We start from the raw sequence: 22,644 nt of genomic DNA, 5'->3' as shown, positions 1-22,644 counted from the left end.
CCAGGGAAAAGCGCCGTTGTTTGTGTTTGGGGGCCTGTGGCTGGGAGTGGCCAGCTGGCTCCTTAGAATCCACGATACGCAGGATGGTTCCCAGACCAGAGGTGGCACCAGTGCCAAGTCGGGCTGGTTTGATAGTACCAAGTGGTTCCTGCAATCTGCCATCCAGAAGCGGGGCAGCTTACTTTTGTTTGCCAGGGAAACGGGCCGAGCTTTGTGTCTGGGGGCCTATGGCTGGGAGTGACCGGCTGGCTCCTGAAAAGCTACGATAGGCAGGATGGTGACCAGACCCATGGTGGCAGCAGTGCCAAGTTGGGCTGGTTTGATAGTACCAAGTGGCTCCTGCAATCTGCCATCAAAAAGTTGGCAGGCAAGTTTTCTTTACCAGGGAAAAGCGCCGTTGTTTTTGTTTAGAGGCCTATGGCTGGGAGTGGCAGGCTGGCTCCTTAGAATCCACGATACGCAGGATGGTTCCTAGACTTGACGTGGCACCAGTGCCAAGTTGGGCTGGTTTGATAGTACCAAGTGCGTCCTGCAATCTGCCATCCAGAAGTGGGGTAGATTACTTTTGTTTGCCAGGGAAACGGGCCGAGGTTTTTGTCCGGGGGCCTATGGCAGGGAGTGACCGGCTGGCTCCTGAAAAGCTACGATAGGCAGGATGTTTACCAGACCCATGGTGGCACCAGTGCCAAGTTGGGCTGATTTGATAGTACCAAGTGGCTCCTGCAATCTGCCATCCAGAATCGGGGTAACTTACTTTTGTTTTCCAGGGAAACGGGCCGAGGTTTGTGTCTGGGGGTCTATGGCTGGGAGTGACCGGCTGGCTCCTGAAAAGCTACGATAGGCAGGATGGTTCCCAGACCAGACGTGGCACCAGTGCCAAGTTGGGCTGGTTTGATAGTACCAAGTGGCTCCTGCAATCTGCCATCAAATTTGGCAGGCGAGTTTTGTTTTCCAGGGAAAAGCGCCGTTGTTTGTGTTTGGGGGCCTGTGGCTCAGAGTGGCCGGGTGGCTGCTTAGAATCCACGTTACGCAGGATGGTTCCCAGACCCAAGGTGGCACCAGTGCCAAGTCGGGCTGGTTTGACACAACCAAGTGGCTCCTGCAATCTGCCATCCAGAATCGGGGCAGCTTAATTTTGTTTGCCAGGGAAACGGTCCGAGGTTTGTGTCTGGGGGCCTATGGCTGGGAGTGACCGGCTGGCTCCTGAAATGCTACAATAGGCAGGATGGTTCCCAGACCCATAGTGGCACCAGTGCCAAGTTGGGATGATTTGATAGTACCAAGTGGCTCCTGCAATCTGCCATCAAAAAGCTGGCAGGCGAATTTTGTTTTCCAGGGAAAAGCGCCGTTGTTTGTGTTTGGGGGCCTGTGGCAGGGAGTGGCCGGCTGGCTCCTTAGAATCCACGATATGCAGGATTGTTCCCAGACCCAAGGTGGCACCAGTGCCAAGTCGGGCTGGTTTGATGGTGCAAAGTGGCTCCTGCAATCTGCCATACAGACGCGGGGCAGCGGATTTTTGTTTCCAAGAGAAATGGTCCGTGGTTTGTTTTTGGGGGTATATGGCTGGGCGTGGCCGGCTGGCTCCTTAAAAAGCTCGATATGCAGGATGGTTCCCTGACACAAGGTGGCACCAGTGCCACGTCGGGCGGTTTTCGTAGTACAAAGTGCGTCCTAAAATTTGCCATCCAGAAGAGGGGCAGTTGAGTTTTGTTTGCCAGAGAAAAGGGCCGTGGTTTGTTTTTGGGGCATATGGCTGAGAGTGGCCGGCTGGCCCCTGAAAATCCACGATAGGCAGGATGGTTCCCAGACCAGAGGTGTCACCAGTGCCAAGTCGGGCTGGTTTGATAGTACTAAGTAGCTCCTGCAATCTGCCATGCAGAAGCGGGGCAGCTTACTTTTGTTTGCCAGGGAAACGGGCCGAGGTTTGTGTCTGGGGGCCTATGGCTGGGAGTGACCGGCTGGCTCCTGAAAAGCTACGATAGGCAGGATGGTGACCAGACCCATGGTGGCACCAGTGCCAAGTTGGGCTGGTTTGATAGTACCAAGTGGCTCCTGCAATCTGCCATCAAAAAGTTGGCAGGCGAGTTTTGTTTTCCAGGGAAAAGCGCCGTTGTTTGTGTTTGGGGGCCTGTGGTTGGGAGTGGCCAGCTGGCTCCTTAGAACCCAGGATACGCAGGATGGTTCCCAGACCTGAGTTGGCACCAGTGCCAAGTTGGGCTGGTTTGATGGTGCAAAGTGGCTCCTGCAATCTGCCATCCAGAAGCGGGGCAGCTTACTTTTGTTTGCCAGGGAAACGGGCCGAAATATTTGTCTGGGGGCCTCTGGCTGGGGGTGGCTGGCTGGCTCCTGAAAAGCTACGATAGGCAGGATGGTGACCAGACCCATGGTGGCACCAGTGCCAAGTTGGGCTGGTTTGATAATACCAAGTGGCTCCTGCAATCTGCCATCAAAAGTTTGGCAGGCGAGTTTTGTTTTCCAGGGAAAAGCACCGTTGTGTGTGTTTTGGGGCCTGTGGCTGGGAGTGGCCAGCTGGCTCCTTTGAATCCACGATACGCAGGATGGTTCCCAGACCCAAGGTGGCATCAGTGCCAAGTCGGGCTGGTTTGTTAGTACCAAGTGGTTCCTGCAATCTGCCATCCAGAAGCGGGGCAGCTGAATTTTGTTTGCCAGAGAAAAAGGCTGTTGTTTGTGTTTCGGGGCCTGTGGCTGGCAGTGGCCGGCTGGCTCCTGAAAATCCATGATACGCCGCATGGTTCCCAGACCCAAGGTGGCATCAGTGCCAAGTAGGGCTGGTTTCATAGTACCCAGTGGCTCCTGCAATCTGCCATCCAGAAGAGGGGCAGCTTACTTTTGTTTTCCAGAGAAAAGGGCCGTGGTTTGTGTTTGGGGCCTATGGCTGAGAGTGACCGGCTGGCCCCTGAAAATCCACGATAGGAAGGATGGTTCCCAGATCCAAGGTGGCAGCAGTGCCATGTTGTGCTGGTGTGATAGTCCCAAGTGGCTCCTGCAATCTGCCATCCAGAAGCGGGGCAGCTGAATTTTGTTTGCCAGACAAAAAGTCTGTGGTTTGTGTTTGGGGGCCTGTGGCTGGGAGTGGCCGGCTGGCTCCTGAAAATCCATGATACGCAGCATGGTTCCCAGACCCAAGGTGGCACCAGTGCCAAGTGGGGCTGGTTTCACAGTGTCAAGTGCCTCCTGCAATCTCCCATCCAGAAGCGGGGCAGCTGAGTTTTGTTTGCCTGTGAAACGGGCCGTTGTTTTTAATTGGGGTCTGTGGCCGAGAGTGTTCGGCTGGCTCCTGACAACCCACAATACGCAGGATGGTTCCCAGACCCAAGGTGGCACCAGTGCCAAGTCGGGCTGGTTTGATAGTACCAAGTGGCTCCTGCAATCTGCCATCCAGAAGCGGTGCAGTTGAGTTTTGTTTGCCAGAGAAAAGGGCCGTGGGTTGTGTTTGGGGGCATATGGCTGGGAGTGGCCGGCTGTCTCATTAAAAAGATCGATACGCAGGATGGTTCCCAGACCCAAGGGGGCACCAGTGCCAAGTCGGGCTGTTTTTATAGTACCAAGTGCGTCCTGCAATTTGCCATCCAGAAGAGGGGCAGTTGAGTTTTGTTTGCCAGAGAATAGCGCCGTTGTTTGTGTTTGGGGGCTTGTGGCTCGTAGTGGCCGACTGGCGCCTTAGAATCTGTGTTACGCAGCATGGTTCCCAGACCCAAGGTGGCACCAGTGCCAAGTTGGGCTGGTTTGATAGTACCAAGTGGCTCCTGCAATCTGCCATCCAGAAGCGGGGTAGCTTACTTTTGTTTGCCAGGGAAACGGGCCGAGGTTTGTGACTGGGGACCTATGGCTGGGAGTGACCGGCTGGCTCCTGGAAAGCTACAATAGGCAGGATGGTTACCAGACCCATGGTGGCACCAGTGCCAAGTTGGGCTGGTTTGATAGTACCAAGTGGCTCCTGCAATCTGCCATCAAAAAGTTGGCAGGCGAGTTTTGTTTTCCAGGGAAAAGCGACATTGTTTGTATTTGGGGGCCTGTGGCTGGGAGTGACCGGCTGGCTCCTTTGAACCCACGATACGCAGGATGGTTCCCAGACCCAAGGTGGCACCAGTGCCAAGTTTTGCTGGTTTGATACTACCAAGTGCGTCCTGCAATCTGCCATCCAGAAGCGGGGCAGCTTAATTTTGTTTGCCAGGGAAACGGGCCGTGGGTTTTGTTTGGGGGCATATAGCTGAGAGTGGCCGGCTGGCTCCTGAAAATCCACGCTAGGCAGCATGGTTCCCAGATGCAATGTGGCACCAGTGCCAAGTCGGGCTGGTTTGATGGTGCAAAGTGGCTCCTGCAATCTGCCATCCAGAAGCGAGGCAGCTGATTTTTGTTTGCCAGAGGAAAATTCTGTGGATTGTTTTTGGGGGCATATTGCTGGGAGTGGCCGGCTGGCTCCTTAAAATGCTCGATACGCATGATGGTTCCCAGGCCCAAGGTGTCACCACTACCAAGTCGGCCTGCGGTTTTAGTATCAAGTTCATCCTGCAATTTGCCATCCAGAAGAGGGGCAGTTGAGTTTTGTTTGCCAGAGAAACGGGCCGAGGTTTCTGTTTGGGGACATATGGCTGAGAGTGGCCGGCTGGCCCCTGAATATCCACGATACAGAGCATGGTTCCCAGATCCAAGGTGGCACCAGTGCCAAGTCGGGCTGGTTTGATAGTACCAAGTGTCTCCTGCAATCTGCCATCCAGAAGCAGGGCAGCTTACTTTTGTTTGCCAGAGAAATAGGCCTAGGTTTTTGTTTGGGGGCCTGTGGCTGGGAGTGGCCGGCTGGCTCCTGAAAATCCATGATACGCAGCATGGTTCCCAGACCCAAGGTGGCACCAGTGCCAAGTGGGGCTGGTTTCACAGTGTCAAGTGCCTCCTGCAATCTCCCATCCAGAAGCGGGGCAGCTGAGTTTTGTTTGCCTGTGAAACGGGCCGTTGTTTTTAATTGGGGTCTGTGGCCGAGAGTGTTCGGCTGGCTCCTGACAACCCACAATACGCAGGATGGTTCCCAGACCCAAGGTGGCACCAGTGCCAAGTCGGGCTGGTTTGATAGTACCAAGTGGCTCCTGCAATCTGCCATCCAGAAGCGGTGCAGTTGAGTTTTGTTTGCCAGAGAAAAGGGCCGTGGGTTGTGTTTGGGGGCATATGGCTGGGAGTGGCCGGCTGTCTCATTAAAAAGATCGATACGCAGGATGGTTCCCAGACCCAAGGGGGCACCAGTGCCAAGTCGGGCTGTTTTTATAGTACCAAGTGCGTCCTGCAATTTGCCATCCAGAAGAGGGGCAGTTGAGTTTTGTTTGCCAGAGAATAGCGCCGTTGTTTGTGTTTGGGGGCTTGTGGCTCGTAGTGGCCGACTGGCGCCTTAGAATCTGTGTTACACAGCATGGTTCCCAGACCCAAGGTGGCACCAGTGCCAAGTTGGGCTGGTTTGATAGTACCAAGTGGCTCCTGCAATCTGCCATCCAGAAGCGGGGTAGCTTACTTTTGTTTGCCAGGGAAACGGGCCGAGGTTTGTGACTGGGGACCTATGGCTGGGAGTGACCGGCTGGCTCCTGGAAAGCTACAATAGGCAGGATGGTTACCAGACCCATGGTGGCACCAGTGCCAAGTTGGGCTGGTTTGATAGTACCAAGTGGCTCCTGCAATCTGCCATCAAAAAGTTGGCAGGCGAGTTTTGTTTTCCAGGGAAAAGCGACATTGTTTGTATTTGGGGGCCTGTGGCTGGGAGTGACCGGCTGGCTCCTTTGAACCCACGATACGCAGGATGGTTCCCAGACCCAAGGTGGCACCAGTGCCAAGTTTTGCTGGTTTGATACTACCAAGTGCGTCCTGCAATCTGCCATCCAGAAGCGGGGCAGCTTAATTTTGTTTGCCAGGGAAACGGGCCGTGGGTTTTGTTTGGGGGCATATAGCTGAGAGTGGCCGGCTGGCTCCTGAAAATCCACGCTAGGCAGCATGGTTCCCAGATGCAATGTGGCACCAGTGCCAAGTCGGGCTGGTTTGATGGTGCAAAGTGGCTCCTGCAATCTGCCATCCAGAAGCGAGGCAGCTGATTTTTGTTTGCCAGAGGAAAATTCTGTGGATTGTTTTTGGGGGCATATTGCTGGGAGTGGCCGGCTGGCTCCTTAAAATGCTCGATACGCATGATGGTTCCCAGGCCCAAGGTGTCACCACTACCAAGTCGGCCTGCGGTTTTAGTATCAAGTTCATCCTGCAATTTGCCATCCAGAAGAGGGGCAGTTGAGTTTTGTTTGCCAGAGAAACGGGCCGAGGTTTCTGTTTGGGGACATATGGCTGAGAGTGGCCGGCTGGCCCCTGAATATCCACGATACAGAGCATGGTTCCCAGATCCAAGGTGGCACCAGTGCCAAGTCGGGCTGGTTTGATAGTACCAAGTGTCTCCTGCAATCTGCCATCCAGAAGCAGGGCAGCTTACTTTTGTTTGCCAGAGAAATAGGCCTAGGTTTTTGTTTGGGGGCCTGTGGCTAGGAGTGGCCGGCTGGCTCCTTAGAATCCACGATACGCAGGATGGTTCCCAGACCCAAGGTGGCACCAGTGCCAAGTCGGGCTGGTTTGATTACACCAAGTGCCTCCTGCAATCTCCCATCCAGAAGCGGGGCAGCTGAGTTTTGTTTGCCTGTGAAACGGGCCGTTGTTTTTAATTGGGGTCTGTGGCCGAGAGTGTTCGGCTGGCTCCTGACAACCCACAATACGCAGGATGGTTCCCAGACCCAAGGTGGCACCAGTGCCAAGTCGGGCTGGTTTGATAGTACCAAGTGGCTCCTGCAATCTGCCATCCAGAAGCGGTGCAGTTGAGTTTTGTTTGCCAGAGAAAAGGGCCGTGGGTTGTGTTTGGGGGCATATGGCTGGGAGTGGCCGGCTGTCTCATTAAAAAGATCGATACGCAGGATGGTTCCCAGACCCAAGGGGGCACCAGTGCCAAGTCGGGCTGTTTTTATAGTACCAAGTGCGTCCTGCAATTTGCCATCCAGAAGAGGGGCAGTTGAGTTTTGTTTGCCAGAGAATAGCGCCGTTGTTTGTGTTTGGGGGCTTGTGGCTCGTAGTGGCCGACTGGCGCCTTAGAATCTGTGTTACGCAGCATGGTTCCCAGACCCAAGGTGGCACCAGTGCCAAGTTGGGCTGGTTTGATAGTACCAAGTGGCTCCTGCAATCTGCCATCCAGAAGCGGGGTAGCTTACTTTTGTTTGCCAGAGAAAAAGGCTGTTGTTTGTGTTTCGGGGCCTGTGGCTGGCAGTGGCCGGCTGGCTCCTGAAAATCCATGATACGCAGCATGGTTCCCAGACCCAAGGTGGCATCAGTGCCAAGTAGGGCTGGTTTCATAGTACCCAGTGGCTTTTGCAATCTGCCATCCAGAAGAGGGGCAGTTGAGTTTTGTTTTCCAGAGAAAAGGGCCGTGGTTTGTGTTTGGGGCCTATGGCTGAGAGCGACCGGCTGGCCCCTGAAAATCCACGATAGGAAGGATGGTTCCCAGATCCAAGGTGGCAGCAGTGCCATGTTGTGCTGGTGTGATAGTCCCAAGTGGCTCCTGCAATCTGCCATCCAGAAGCGGGGCAGCTGAATTTTGTTTGCCAGACAAAAAGTCTGTGGTTTGTGTTTGGGGGCCTGTGGCTGGCAGTGGCCGGCTGGCTCCTGAAAATCCATGATACGCAGCATGGTTCCCAGACCCAAGGTGGCACCAGTGCCAAGTCGGGCTGGTTTCACAGTGTCAAGTGCCTCCTGCAATCTCCCATCCAGAAGCGGGGCAGCTGAGTTTTGTTTGCCTGTGAAACGGGCCGTTGTTTTTAATTGGGGTCTGTGGCCGAGAGTGTTCGGCTGGCTCCTGACAACCCACAATACGCAGGATGGTTCCCAGACCCAAGGTGGCACCAGTGCCAAGTCGGGCTGGTTTGATAGTACCAAGTGGCTCCTGCAATCTGCCATCCAGAAGCGGTGCAGTTGAGTTTTGTTTGCCAGAGAAAAGGGCCGTGGGTTGTGTTTGGGGGCATATGGCTGGGAGCGGCCGGCTGTCTCATTAAAAAGATCGATACGCAGGATGGTTCCCAGACCCAAGGGGGCACCAGTGCCAAGTCGGGCTGTTTTTATAGTACCAAGTGCGTCCTGCAATTTGCCATCCAGAAGAGGGGCAGTTGAGTTTTGTTTGCCAGAGAATAGCGCCGTTGTTTGTGTTTGGGGGCTTGTGGCTCGTAGTGGCCGACTGGCGCCTTAGAATCTGTGTTACGCAGCATGGTTCCCAGACCCAAGGTGGCACCAGTGCCAAGTTGGGCTGGTTTGATAGTACCAAGTGGCTCCTGCAATCTGCCATCCAGAAGCGGGGTAGCTTACTTTTGTTTGCCAGGGAAACGGGCCGAGGTTTGTGACTGGGGACCTATGGCTGGGAGTGACCGGCTGGCTCCTGGAAAGCTACAATAGGCAGGATGGTTACCAGACCCATGGTGGCACCAGTGCCAAGTTGGGCTGGTTTGATAGTACCAAGTGGCTCCTGCAATCTGCCATCAAAAAGTTGGCAGGCGAGTTTTGTTTTCCAGGGAAAAGCGACATTGTTTGTATTTGGGGGCCTGTGGCTGGGAGTGACCGGCTGGCTCCTTTGAACCCACGATACGCAGGATGGTTCCCAGACCCAAGGTGGCACCAGTGCCAAGTTTTGCTGGTTTGATACTACCAAGTGCGTCCTGCAATCTGCCATCCAGAAGCGGGGCAGCTTAATTTTGTTTGCCAGGGAAACGGGCCGTGGGTTTTGTTTGGGGGCATATAGCTGAGAGTGGCCGGCTGGCTCCTGAAAATCCACGCTAGGCAGCATGGTTCCCAGATGCAATGTGGCACCAGTGCCAAGTCGGGCTGGTTTGATGGTGCAAAGTGGCTCCTGCAATCTGCCATCCAGAAGCGAGGCAGCTGATTTTTGTTTGCCAGAGGAAAATTCTGTGGATTGTTTTTGGGGGCATATTGCTGGGAGTGGCCGGCTGGCTCCTTAAAATGCTCGATACGCATGATGGTTCCCAGGCCCAAGGTGTCACCACTACCAAGTCGGCCTGCGGTTTGAGTATCAAGTTCATCCTGCAATTTGCCATCCAGAAGAGGGGCAGTTGAGTTTTGTTTGCCAGAGAAACGGGCCGAGGTTTCTGTTTGGGGACATATGGCTGAGAGTGGCCGGCTGGCCCCTGAATATCCACGATACAGAGCATGGTTCCCAGATCCAAGGTGGCACCAGTGCCAAGTCGGGCTGGTTTGATAGTACCAAGTGTCTCCTGCAATCTGCCATCCAGAAGCAGGGCAGCTTACTTTTGTTTGCCAGAGAAATAGGCCTAGGTTTTTGTTTGGGGGCCTGTGGCTAGGAGTGGCCGGCTGGCTCCTAAGAATCCACGATACGCAGGATGTTTCCCAGACCCAAGGTGGCACCAGTGCCAAGTCGGGCTGGTTTGATAGTACCAAGTGGCTCCTGCAAACTCCATCAAAAAGTTGGCAGGCGTGTTTTGTTTTCCAGGGAACAGCGCCGTTGATTTTGTTTGGGGGCCTGTGGCTGGCAGTGGCCGGCTGGCTCCTTAGAATCCACGATACGCAGGATGGTTCCCAGACCCAAGGTGGCACCAGTGCCAAGTCGGGCTGGTTTGATAGTACCAAGTGGCTCCTGCAATCTGCCATCCAGAAGTGAGGCAGCTAAGTTTTGTTTGCGAGAAAAAAGGGCCGTGGTTTTTGTTGGGGGCCTGTGGCTGGGAGTAGCCGGCTGGCTCCTTAAAATCCACGATAGGCAGGATGGTTCCCAGACCAGAGGTGGCACCAGTGCCAAGTCGGGCTGGTTTGATAGTACCAAGTGGCTCCTGCAATCTGCCATCCAGAAGCGGGGCAGCTGAGTTTTGTTTGCCAGAGAAAAAGGCTGTGGTTTGTGTTTGGGGGCCTGTGGCTGGCAGTGGCCGGCTGGCTCCTGAAAATCCACGATACGCAGCATGGTTCCCAGACCCAAGGTGGCACCAGTGCCAAGTGGGGCTCGTTTGACAGTGTCAAGTGCCTCCTGCAATCTCCCATCCAGAAGCGGGGCAGCTGAGTTTTTTTTGCCAGGGAAACGGACCTTTGTTTTTGATTGGGCTCTGTGGCCGAGAGTGGTCGGCTGTCTCCTGACAATCCACAATACGCAGGATGGTTCCCAGACCCAAGGTGGCACCAGTGCCAAGTCGGGCTGGTTTGATAGTACCAAGTGTCTCCTGCAATCTGCCATCCAGAAGCGGGGCAGCTGAGTTTTGTTTGCCAGAGAAAAGGGCCGTGGGTTGTGTTTGGGGGCATATGGCTGGGAGTGGCCACCTGGCTCCTTAAAATGCACGATACGCCGCATGGTAACCAGACGCAAGGTGGCACCAGTGCCAAGTCAGGCTGTTTTTGTAGTACCCAGTGGCTCCTGCAATTTGCCATCCAGAAGCGGGGCAGTTGAATTTTGTTTGCTAGAGAAAAGGGCTGTGGTTTGTGTTTGGGGGCCTATGGCTGAGAGTGGCCGGCTGGCCCCTGAAAATCAACGATAGGCAGGATGGTTCCCAGATCCAAGGTGGCACCAGTGCCAAGTAAGGCTGGTTGTATGGTTCAAAGTAACTCCTGCAATCTGCCATCCAGAAGCGGGACAGCTGAGTTTTTTTTGCCAGAGAAAAGGTCCATGGTTTCTTTTTGGGGCATACGGCTGGGAATTGCCGGCTGGCTCCTTAAAATGCTCGATACGCAGGATGGTTCCCAGAGCCAAGGTGGCACCACTGCCAAGTCGGGCTCTTTTTGTAGTACCAAGTGCGTCCTGCAATTTGCCATCCAGAAGAGGGGCAGTTGAGTTTTGTTTGCCAGAGAAAAGGGCCGTTGTTTGTGTTTGGGGGCCTGTGGCTGGGAGTGTTCGGCTGGTTCCTGAATATGTACGATACGCAGGATTGTTCCCAGATCCAAGGTGGCAGCAGTGCCATGTTGTGCTGGTGTGATAGTCCCAAGTGGCTCCTGCAATCTGCCATCCAGAAGTGGGGCAGCTGATTTTTGTTTGCCAGAGAAAAGGTCCGTGGTTTGTTTTTGGGGGCATATGGCTGAGAGTGGCCGGCTGGCCCCTGAAAATCCACGATACACAGGATGGTTCCCAGATCCAAGGTGGCACCTGTGCCAAGTCGGGCTGATTTGATAGTACTAAGTAGCTCCTGCAATCTGCCATGCAGAAGCGGGGCAGCTTACTTTTGTTTGCCAGGGAAACGGGCCGAGGTTTGTGTTGGGGGCCTATGGCTGAGAGTGACCGGCTGGCTCCTGAAAAGCTACAATAGGCAGGATGGTGACCAGACCCATGGTGGCACCAGTGCCAAGTTGGGCTGGTTTGATAGTACCAAGTGGTTCCTGCAATCTGCCATCCAGAAGCAGGGCAGCTGAGTTTTGTTTGCCAGAGAAAAGGGCCTTGGTTTGTGTTTGGGGGCATATGGCTGGGTGTGGCCAGCTGGCTCCTTAAAATGCACGATATGCAACATGGCTCCCAGACCCAAGGTGGCACAAGTGCCAAGTTGGGCTGGTTTGATAGTACCAAGTGGCTCCTGCAATCTTCCATGATCACGTGGAGAAATACTTTCTGGTTTCAGCCTCATGCTCTTTCTTCTCTCCCTCAACTTCTCTATCACCTCTCATCTGGTTCACATGCGCTGTCTTCAAGGTCCACAGGCTACTTTTCACAGAATCTTCTGGCCTGATGAAGTAAGGATGATGAATAGAACAGAGCTGGGATCTATTTTCCAGTTTGGATAAAATGCATTCTGCACACAAATCCAAGGAGAACGGGCTGCCCCGATGCCCAGAAAATCTTTCACTCCTGCTAGTGTTCTACGTCAACCGCAACTTAGTCTGAAAGAAAAGCTTTTTCTCTGAGAGCATCTGAGAGGTTTGCATGAAGCACTGATATCTGACATATGCAATTTTGAATAGGAGAGGAAAAAGAAAATGGCAAGGAGTTTTTAATTTTAGTGGTTTCAATTTTAATTTCCGTGCACTTTTTCAAAACTTGTCAGCTCAAATGCCCATCAACATCTTTTAGTCATCTGTAAGTCAGTATTCATATAAAATGTGCTTCAAATCCAAAGAATTTCAAATTTGCACTCCAAGCTTCTATGCCTAGATTTATGATTTCCTACACATATTAGATGAAAGGAAGGCCTTTTTTACTGTGGGAGTGCTGGAACACTGGAACAGGTTGCCCAGAGAAGTTGTGGGTGTCCCATCCCTGAAAGTATTCAAGGTCACCTTGGACGGGGCTTGGAGCAGCAACAAAGGAGAAGCTTGATGGTAGAGAAACAAAGTTGGACTATAGAAGAAACTCGGATTGAAGTATAGGATCAAGTTTTCTCTCAGCTCTTGGGGTAAATTCAAAGTTGTACAAAATGACATTTATCTGTGCTATTCACTACTGTAACAGAAAGTTTCATGAAAACTGTACAGAAGATAGTAAATTTTAAAAGAGATAAGAATTACAGCATAAAATCCATGGGATAGGTTACAACATGAGACACTCTCTAAGAGAAAATCTCTGTGTTTCAGCACTTCATCGGGGTAAGATTTCATGAAGTGCCAAAGAAGGCGGCAAAATATCATTCGGGACATTATTTACTGGAATTCAGCCTGGCCATTAGTAGGAACTGCCTTTGAACATATCATGTAGATATACCACACACACTTTCCCTTCACTGAAAAATTACTGTTTACAACAAATAAGCAATTGACGATCAAAATTGATTGAAAGCATCTTAAACATGTCAAGTATTTCATTGTAGATGATCTGTGATCCAAATGCTTCTTCCACCTTCGAGAGGGACAGAAGAATTCTTCCATATCATGATGGTTTAAAATTGTATCAACCAATGTTTTCTGCTGAAAAGATATCATCTATTTTTTTCTATTTTTGGAAGAAAATATTCCTAGACATACAACAGGTGAGAACTAAGTAATTTTAAAGAAACAAATGAAATGAAAATATTCTGTAAATAGAATGAAATGAAAAGCTGTGTTTTAAATAGGAGCTAAATATTAAACAGAATTTTTGTACCAGGCATTTGAATTACTGCACCAGCTCTTTTGCCCATCAAGAGAGGCATTTAGCATTTCAGTCTTTTCCAAGGTGTTCATGATCTGCTATGCTGATCTCTGTGTGTGCCTAGGTGTGTGTGGAGGGGGGGGCATATGAAGGGGAGTGTGTATGTTTGCTTTACAATTGTTGTGGCAGATTCATGCCTCAGCTCCACATTTTGTTTTAAAAAGGTCACACCGAGTGGATATGAAGTTTACTATCAACAAGAGATCGATTCCCAAATCATCCATTTGACTCTCCCTTATAAATCATGTGCTTTGTTGCATATTTTATCAAATATACTTTCAAGCCAGATGGAGGAAGGAGGATGTGGGAATCCCTCCACCATCTTGCAACTTTTATGTAAGTAGGTTTTCAAGAAAATCATCATTTCTCTTTTAAATATGTCTGGAACAGGCATGATGGTAGTGTCAACCTGTTGGAGTTTTTGTTGCTGGAAGAAGTTGTACAAAAGGATTGGTTTTTACATTGACCAGTTACTGAATCAAGCGCAGGAATACATTGGAAATTTAGCTGGGGGTTCCTTTTCCCAGCAGACTACTTCTAGAACGAGCTTGTACACTGAAGCTGACTCTTTTGCTCTCTTTTTGTTTCTTTCCTATTTTCTTGGCTTCTTTGCCACTATCTAGACAATTTTGGAACTTTGTTCCCAACTAAAATGGTTTCAATAGTCTGATTGTGATCATACATTTTTACAAGGAATTTTTAAAATCTTTCCTCGAGTCCAGAAAGTCAAGGACTTAGATCTTTTTCTTCCCTTATCAATATTGCCATGAAATTGATAAATAAAGACCAACTCTTTATTTTTGTTTTTAACCCACGTAGATAATTCCCATCCATTAATCCATTTTGTGGACCAATAGCTGCCATTCTGATGGAAGCTGTCACTTCTTAACAATAGGCATTCTGTGACTATGTTGACAGCACTTTGGGTGAAGATCCTAACTGGTCTTAGATATACATAGGGAGAAATTTGCTCAGCCAGTGTCAGTCTTAAGCATGCGTATCAGAAGATCTTTCTAGAGCTGGGAATTTTCCCATGAAAGGGATTCAGTTAGGGAAGAGACACTTGTGCCAGAGTTTTACATTCTTCTTGAACACTGCTTAAGGAACTTAGATGCCATGTCCATTTGGATCTCTGTCTGCACAGAACTTTGTCATGCCAGTGCTTTGAAATGCATCTTGAAGAGAATTCACTAGCACAGAATGAAAGAGAGTGGAAGGGGTTGGTGGGGCTAACCAGGCCCAACCCCCCTGCCTAAACCAGGATACCTAGAGCCTCTTGCCCAGGATTCTATCTGGGTGTACTTTTAATGTCTTCAAAGATCCAGGCTCCACAATCTTTCTGGGCAGTCTGTGCCGTGGTTCAGTCACCCTGACAGTAAAGAAACATTTACTGATGTTCAAAGGCAATCTCCTGTATTTCAGTGTGTGCCCACTGCCTCTTGTCTTTTCCCTCAGCATCACTGAAAAGACACTGATTCCCTCCCCTTTGCACTATTGCTTCCATATGTATGTGTGATGCCATGTAGAGGTACGTCAAAAACCTCCCTGAAGCCCAGGCAGATAATATTCCCTTCATCTACCAGTCAAGTTGATTCATCAGAGGAGTTTAAAGTGATGTTCAGCATGAAATTCCCCTGAAAAATCATGCTAACTACATTATTTGGTCATCTGTCATGTGCCTGGCAAGGATTTCCAGGAAGAGCTGCTTCATCAACTTCCTGGGGATAAAAAAGAGGCTGGCTGGTTTGTACTATGGCGAGTCCTCTTAATTGCCTTTTTTGAAGATGGGTGTCATTTGCTAACATCCACTCTTTAGCCTCTCTTGTCGTCTACATCTTAGCAAAACGCTTTTCCACTATGTCTGGCTAGGAAAAACTGTGCCAGCACAGAAAACATCTCCCATCGTGTTCTAGAAGTTGCACGGATGTCTGCCAAGTGTTTGGCAGGAAGAAAAGAAAAGTTGTCCAAAACAGCTTCCAATCGAATGTTCCTGTGATTGGAAAAGTCAGGAGAGTGCAAAGGTACTGTTTTCTATCAGTTGGCAAGGTGCGCACACAATCCCAGTGTTGTACAGCTTGCTTCTTCACCTTCCCGAAGCTGCCGCTCTCGCCGGCTGCCGGAGCCCAAGAAGCGGCTTCTTCGCGCAAAGACGATTGTGCCGCTCACAGTGCTCTCCTTAGCGCGGCTTCTGCCGAAAGACGCCCGGCAGCGGCTCTTACCTCCGGAGAGCACCCTACCTTCGTCTTTAGCTCCTCTTCTCATCTACACCTCGGCAAAAAGCTTCTCCACTATGTCTGGCTAGGAAAAACTGTGCCAGCACAGAAAACATCTCCCATCGTGTTCTAGAAGTTGCACGGATGTCTGCCAAGTGTTTGGCAGGAAGAAAAGAAAAGTTGTCCAAAACAGCTTCCAATCGAATGTTCCTGTGATTGGAAAAGTCAGGAGAGTGCAAAGATACTGTTTTCTATCAGTTGGCAAGGTGCGCACACAATCCCAGTGTTGTACAGCTTGCTTCTTCACCTTCCCGAAGCTGCCGCTCTCGCCGGCTGCCGGAGCCCAAGAAGCGGCTTCTTCGCGCAAAGACGATTGTGCCGCTCACAGTGCTCTCCTTAGCGCGGCTTCTGCCGAAAGACGCCCGGCAGCGGCTCTTACCTCCGGAGAGCATCCTACCTTCGTCTTTCGCGTCTTTTGTAGTCTACATCTTAGCAAAACGCTTTTCCACTATGTCTGGCTAGGAAAAACTGTGCCAGCACAGAAAACATCTCCCATCGTGTTCTAGAAGTTGCACGGATGTCTGCCAAGTGTTTGGCAGGAAGAAAAGAAAAGTTGTCCAAAACAGCTTCCAATCGAATGTTCCTGTGATTGGAAAAGTCAGGAGAGTGCAAAGATACTGTTTTCTATCAGTTGGCAAGGTGCGCACACAATCCCAGTGTTGTACAGCTTGCTTCTTCACCTTCCCGAAGCTGCCGCTCTCGCCGGCTGCCGGAGCCCAAGAAGCGGCTTCTTCGCGCAAAGACGATTGTGCCGCTCACAGGGCTCTCCTTAGCGCGGCTTCTGCCGAAAGACGCCCGGCAGCGGCTCTTACCTCCGGAGAGCATCCTACCTTCGTCTTTCGCGTCTTTTGTAGTCTACATCTTAGCAAAACGCTTTTCCACTATGTCTGGCTAGGAAAAACTGTGCCAGCACAGAAAACATCTCCCATCGTGTTCTAGAAGTTGCACGGATGTCTGCCAAGTGTTTGGCAGGAAGAAAAGAAAAGTTGTCCAAAACAGCTTCCAATCGAATGTTCCTGTGATTGGAAAAGTCAGGAGAGTGCAAAGGTACTGTTTTCTATCAGTTGGCAAGGTGCGCACACAATCCCAGTGTTGTACAGCTTGCTTCTTCACCTTCCCGAAGCTGCCGCTCTCGCCGGCTGCCGGAGCCCAAGAAGCGGCTTCTTCGCGCAAAGACGATTGTGCCGCTCACAGTGCTCTCCTTAGCGCGGCTTCTGCCGAAAGACGCCCGGCAGCGGCTCTTACCTCCGGAGAGCATCCTACCTTCGTCTTTCGCGTCTTTTGTAGTCTACATCTTAGCAAAACGCTTTTCCACTATGTCTGGCTAGGAAAACCCGTGCCAGCACAGAAAACATCTCCCATCGTGTTCTAGAAGTTGCACGGATGTCTGCCAAGTGTTTGGGAGGAAGAAAAGAAAAGTTGTCCAAAACAGCTTCCAATCGAATGTTCATGTGATTGGAAAAGTCAGGAGAGTGCAAAGGTACTGTTTTCTATCAGTTGGCAAGGTGCGCACACAATCCCAGTGTTGTACAGCTTGCTTCTTCACCTTCCCGAAGCTGCCGCTCTCGCCGGCTGCCGGAGCCCAAGAAGCGGCTTCTTCGCGCAAAGACGATTGTGCCGCTCACAGGGCTCTCCTTAGCGCGGCTTCTGCCGAAAGACGCCCGGCAGCGGCTCTTACCTCCGGAGAGCATCCTACCTTCGTCTTTCGCGTCTTTTGTAGTCTACATCTTAGCAAAACGCTTTTCCACTATGTCTGGCTAGGAAAAACTGTGCCAGCACAGAAAACATCTCCCATCGTGTTCTAGAAGTTGCACGGATGTCTGCCAAGTGTTTGGCAGGAAGAAAAGAAAAGTTGTCCAAAACAGCTTCCAATCGAATGTTCCTGTGATTGGAAAAGTCAGGAGAGTGCAAAGGTACTGTTTTCTATCAGTTGGCAAGGTGCGCACACAATCCCAGTGTTGTACAGCTTGCTTCTTCACCTTCCCGAAGCTGCCGCTTTCGCCGGCTGCCGGAGCCCAAGAAGCGGCTTCTTCGCGCAAAGACGATTGTGCCGCTCACAGTGCTCTCCTTAGCGCAGCTTCTGCCGAAAGACGCCCGGCAGCGGCTCTTACCTCCTGAGAGTGGCAGCTTCGGGAAGGTGAAGAAGCAAGCTGTACAACACTGGGATTGTGTGCGCACCTTGCCAACTGATAGAAAACAGTACCTTTGCACTCTCCTGACTTTTCCAATCACATGAACATTCGATTGGAAGCTGTTTTGGACAACTTTTCTTTTCTTCCTGCCAAACACTTGGCAGACATCCGTGCAACTTCTAGAACACGATGGGAGATGTTTTCTGTGCTGGCACGGGTTTTCCTAGCCAGACATAGTGGAAAAGCGTTTTGCTAAGATGTAGACTACAAAAGACGCGAAAGACGAAGGTAGGATGCTCTCCGGAGGTAAGAGCCGCTGCCGGGCGTCTTTCGGCAGAAGCCGCGCTAAGGAGAGCCCTGTGAGCGGCACAATCGTCTTTGCGCGAAGAAGCCGCTTCTTGGGCTCCGGCAGCCGGCGAGAGCGGCAGCTTCGGGAAGGTGAAGAAGCAAGCTGTACAACACTGGGATTGTGTGCGCACCTTGCCAACTGATAGAAAACAGTACCTTTGCACTCTCCTGACTTTTCCAATCACAGGAACATTCGATTGGAAGCTGTTTTGGACAACTTTTCTTTTCTTCCTGCCAAACACTTGGCAGACATCCGTGCAACTTCTAGAACACGATGGGAGATGTTTTCTGTGCTGGCACAGTTTTTCCTAGCCAGACATAGTGGAAAAGCGTTTTGCTAAGATGTAGACTACAAAAGACGAGAAAGACGAAGGTAGGATGCTCTCCGGAGGTAAGAGCCGCTGCCGGGCGTCTTTCGGCAGAAGCCGCGCTAAGGAGAGCCCTGTGAGCGGCACAATCGTCTTTGCGCGAAGAAGCCGCTTCTTGGGCTCCGGCAGCCGGCGAGAGCGGCAGCTTCGGGAAGGTGAAGAAGCAAGCTGTACAACACTGGGATTGTGTGCGCACCTTGCCAACTGATAGAAAACAGTACCTTTGCACTCTCCTGACTTTTCCAATCACAGGAACATTCGATTGGAAGCTGTTTTGGACAACTTTTCTTTTCTTCCTGCCAAACACTTGGCAGACATCCGTGCAACTTCTAGAACACGATGGGAGATGTTTTCTGTGCTGGCACAGTTTTTCCTAGCCAGACATAGTGGAAAAGCGTTTTGCTAAGATGTAGACTACAAAAGACGCGAAAGACGAAGGTAGGATGCTCTCCGGAGGTAAGAGCCGCTGCCGGGCGTCTTTCGGCAGAAGCCGCGCTAAGGAGAGCACTGTGAGCGGCACAATCGTCTTTGCGCGAAGAAGCCGCTTCTTGGGCTCCGGCAGCCGGCGAGAGCGGCAGCTTCGGGAAGGTGAAGAAGCAAGCTGTACAACACTGGGATTGTGTGCGCACCTTGCCAACTGATAGAAAACAGTACCTTTGCACTCTCCTGACTTTTCCAATCACAGGAACATTCGATTGGAAGCTGTTTTGGACAACTTTTCTTTTCTTCCTGCCAAACACTTGGCAGACATCCGTGCAACTTCTAGAACACGATGGGAGATGTTTTCTGTGCTGGCACAGTTTTTCCTAGCCAGACATAGTGGAAAAGCGTTTTGCTAAGATGTAGACGACAAGAGAGGCTAAAGAGTGGATGTTAGCAAATGACACCCATCTTCAAAAAAGGCAATTAAGAGGACTCGCCATAGTACAAACCAGCCAGCCTCTTTTTTATCCCCAGGAAGTTGATGAAGCAGCTCTTCCTGGAAATCCTTGCCAGGCACATGACAGATGACCAAATAATGTAGTTAGCATGATTTTTCAGGGGAATTTCATGCTGAACATCACTTTAAACTCCTCTGATGAATCAACTTGACTGGTAGATGAAGGGAATATTATCTGCCTGGGCTTCAGGGAGGTTTTTGACGTACCTCTACATGGCATCACACATACATATGGAAGCAATAGTGCAAAGGGGAGGGAATCAGTGTCTTTTCAGTGATGCTGAGGGAAAAGACAAGAGGCAGTGGGCACACACTGAAATACAGGAGATTGCCTTTGAACATCAGTAAATGTTTCTTTACTGTCAGGGTGACTGAACCACGGCACAGACTGCCCAGAAAGATTGTGGAGCCTGGATCTTTGAAGACATTAAAAGTACACCCAGATAGAATCCTGGGCAAGAGGCTCTAGGTATCCTGGTTTAGGCAGGGGGGTTGGGCCTGGTTAGCCCCACCAACCCCTTCCACTCTCTTTCATTCTGTGCTAGTGAATTCTCTTCAAGATGCATTTCAAAGCACTGGCATGACAAAGTTCTGTGCAGACAGAGATCCAAATGGACATGGCATCTAAGTTCCTTAAGCAGTGTTCAAGAAGAATGTAAAACTCTGGCACAAGTGTCTCTTCCCTAACTGAATCCCTTTCATGGGAAAATTCCCAGCTCTAGAAAGATCTTCTGATACGCATGCTTAAGACTGACACTGGCTGAGCAAATTTCTCCCTATGTATATCTAAGACCAGTTAGGATCTTCACCCAAAGTGCTGTCAACATAGTCACAGAATGCCTATTGTTAAGAAGTGACAGCTTCCATCAGAATGGCAGCTATTGGTCCACAAAATGGATTAATGGATGGGAATTATCTACGTGGGTTAAAAACAAAAATAAAGAGTTGGTCTTTATTTATCAATTTCATGGCAATATTGATAAGGGAAGAAAAAGATCTAAGTCCTTGACTTTCTGGACTCGAGGAAAGATTTTAAAAATTCCTTGTAAAAATGTATGATCACAATCAGACTATTGAAACCATTTTAGTTGGGAACAAAGTTCCAAAATTGTCTAGATAGTGGCAAAGAAGCCAAGAAAATAGGAAAGAAACAAAAAGAGAGCAAAAGAGTCAGCTTCAGTGTACAAGCTCGTTCTAGAAGTAGTCTGCTGGGAAAAGGAACCCCCAGCTAAATTTCCAATGTATTCCTGCGCTTGATTCAGTAACTGGTCAATGTAAAAACCAATCCTTTTGTACAACTTCTTCCAGCAACAAAAACTCCAACAGGTTGACACTACCATCATGCCTGTTCCAGACATATTTAAAAGAGAAATGATGATTTTCTTGAAAACCTACTTACATAAAAGTTGCAAGATGGTGGAGGGATTCCCACATCCTCCTTCCTCCATCTGGCTTGAAAGTATATTTGATAAAATATGCAACAAAGCACATGATTTATAAGGGAGAGTCAAATGGATGATTTGGGAATCGATCTCTTGTTGATAGTAAACTTCATATCCACTCGGTGTGACCTTTTTAAAACAAAATGTGGAGCTGAGGCATGAATCTGCCACAACAATTGTAAAGCAAACATACACACTCCCCTTCATATGCCCCCCCCTCCACACACACCTAGGCACACACAGAGATCAGCATAGCAGATCATGAACACCTTGGAAAAGACTGAAATGCTAAATGCCTCTCTTGATGGGCAAAAGAGCTGGTGCAGTAATTCAAATGCCTGGTACAAAAATTCTGTTTAATATTTAGCTCCTATTTAAAACACAGCTTTTCATTTCATTCTATTTACAGAATATTTTCATTTCATTTGTTTCTTTAAAATTACTTAGTTCTCACCTGTTGTATGTCTAGGAGTATTTTCTTCCAAAAATAGAAAAAAATAGATGATATCTTTTCAGCAGAAAACATTGGTTGATACAATTTTAAACCATCATGATATGGAAGAATTCTTCTGTCCCTCTCGAAGGTGGAAGAAGCATTTGGATCACAGATCATCTACAATGAAATACTTGACATGTTTAAGATGCTTTCAATCAATTTTGATCGTCAATTGCTTATTTGTTGTAAACAGTAATTTTTCAGTGAAGGGAAAGTGTGTGTGGTATATCTACATGATATGTTCAAAGGCAGTTCCTACTAATGGCCAGGCTGAATTCCAGTAAATAATGTCCCGAATGATATTTTGCCGCCTTCTTTGGCACTTCATGAAATCTTACCCCGATGAAGTGCTGAAACACAGAGATTTTCTCTTAGAGAGTGTCTCATGTTGTAACCTATCCCATGGATTTTATGCTGTAATTCTTATCTCTTTTAAAATTTACTATCTTCTGTACAGTTTTCATGAAACTTTCTGTTACAGTAGTGAATAGCACAGATAAATGTCATTTTGTACAACTTTGAATTTACCCCAAGAGCTGAGAGAAAACTTGATCCTATACTTCAATCCGAGTTTCTTCTATAGTCCAACTTTGTTTCTCTACCATCAAGCTTCTCCTTTGTTGCTGCTCCAAGCCCCGTCCAAGGTGACCTTGAATACTTTCAGGGATGGGACACCCACAACTTCTCTGGGCAACCTGTTCCAGTGTTCCAGCACTCCCACAGTAAAAAAGGCCTTCCTTTCATCTAATATGTGTAGGAAATCATAAATCTAGGCATAGAAGCTTGGAGTGCAAATTTGAAATTCTTTGGATTTGAAGCACATTTTATATGAATACTGACTTACAGATGACTAAAAGATGTTGATGGGCATTTGAGCTGACAAGTTTTGAAAAAGTGCACGGAAATTAAAATTGAAACCACTAAAATTAAAAACTCCTTGCCATTTTCTTTTTCCTCTCCTATTCAAAATTGCATATGTCAGATATCAGTGCTTCATGCAAACCTCTCAGATGCTCTCAGAGAAAAAGCTTTTCTTTCAGACTAAGTTGCGGTTGACGTAGAACACTAGCAGGAGTGAAAGATTTTCTGGGCATCGGGGCAGCCCGTTCTCCTTGGATTTGTGTGCAGAATGCATTTTATCCAAACTGGAAAATAGATCCCAGCTCTGTTCTATTCATCATTCTTACTTCATCAGGCCAGAAGATTCTGTGAAAAGTAGCCTGTGGACCTTGAAGACAGCGCATGTGAACCAGATGAGAGGTGATAGAGAAGTTGAGGGAGAGAAGAAAGAGCATGAGGCTGAAACCAGAAAGTATTTCTCCACGTGATCATGGAAGATTGCAGGAGCCACTTGGTACTATCAAACCAGCCCAACTTGGCACTGGTGCCACCTTGGGTCTGGGAGCCATGTTGCATATCGTGCATTTTAAGGAGCCAGCTGGCCACACCCAGCCATATGCCCCCAAACACAAACCAAGGCCCTTTTCTCTGGCAAACAAAACTCAGCTGCCCT

The sequence above is a fragment of the Melospiza melodia genome, chromosome 3 (genome assembly GCF_035770615.1).
Source record: "Melospiza melodia melodia isolate bMelMel2 chromosome 3, bMelMel2.pri, whole genome shotgun sequence".
Lineage (NCBI taxonomy): Eukaryota > Metazoa > Chordata > Aves > Passeriformes > Passerellidae > Melospiza > Melospiza melodia.
Note: the sequence above shows the minus strand (reverse complement) of the source record.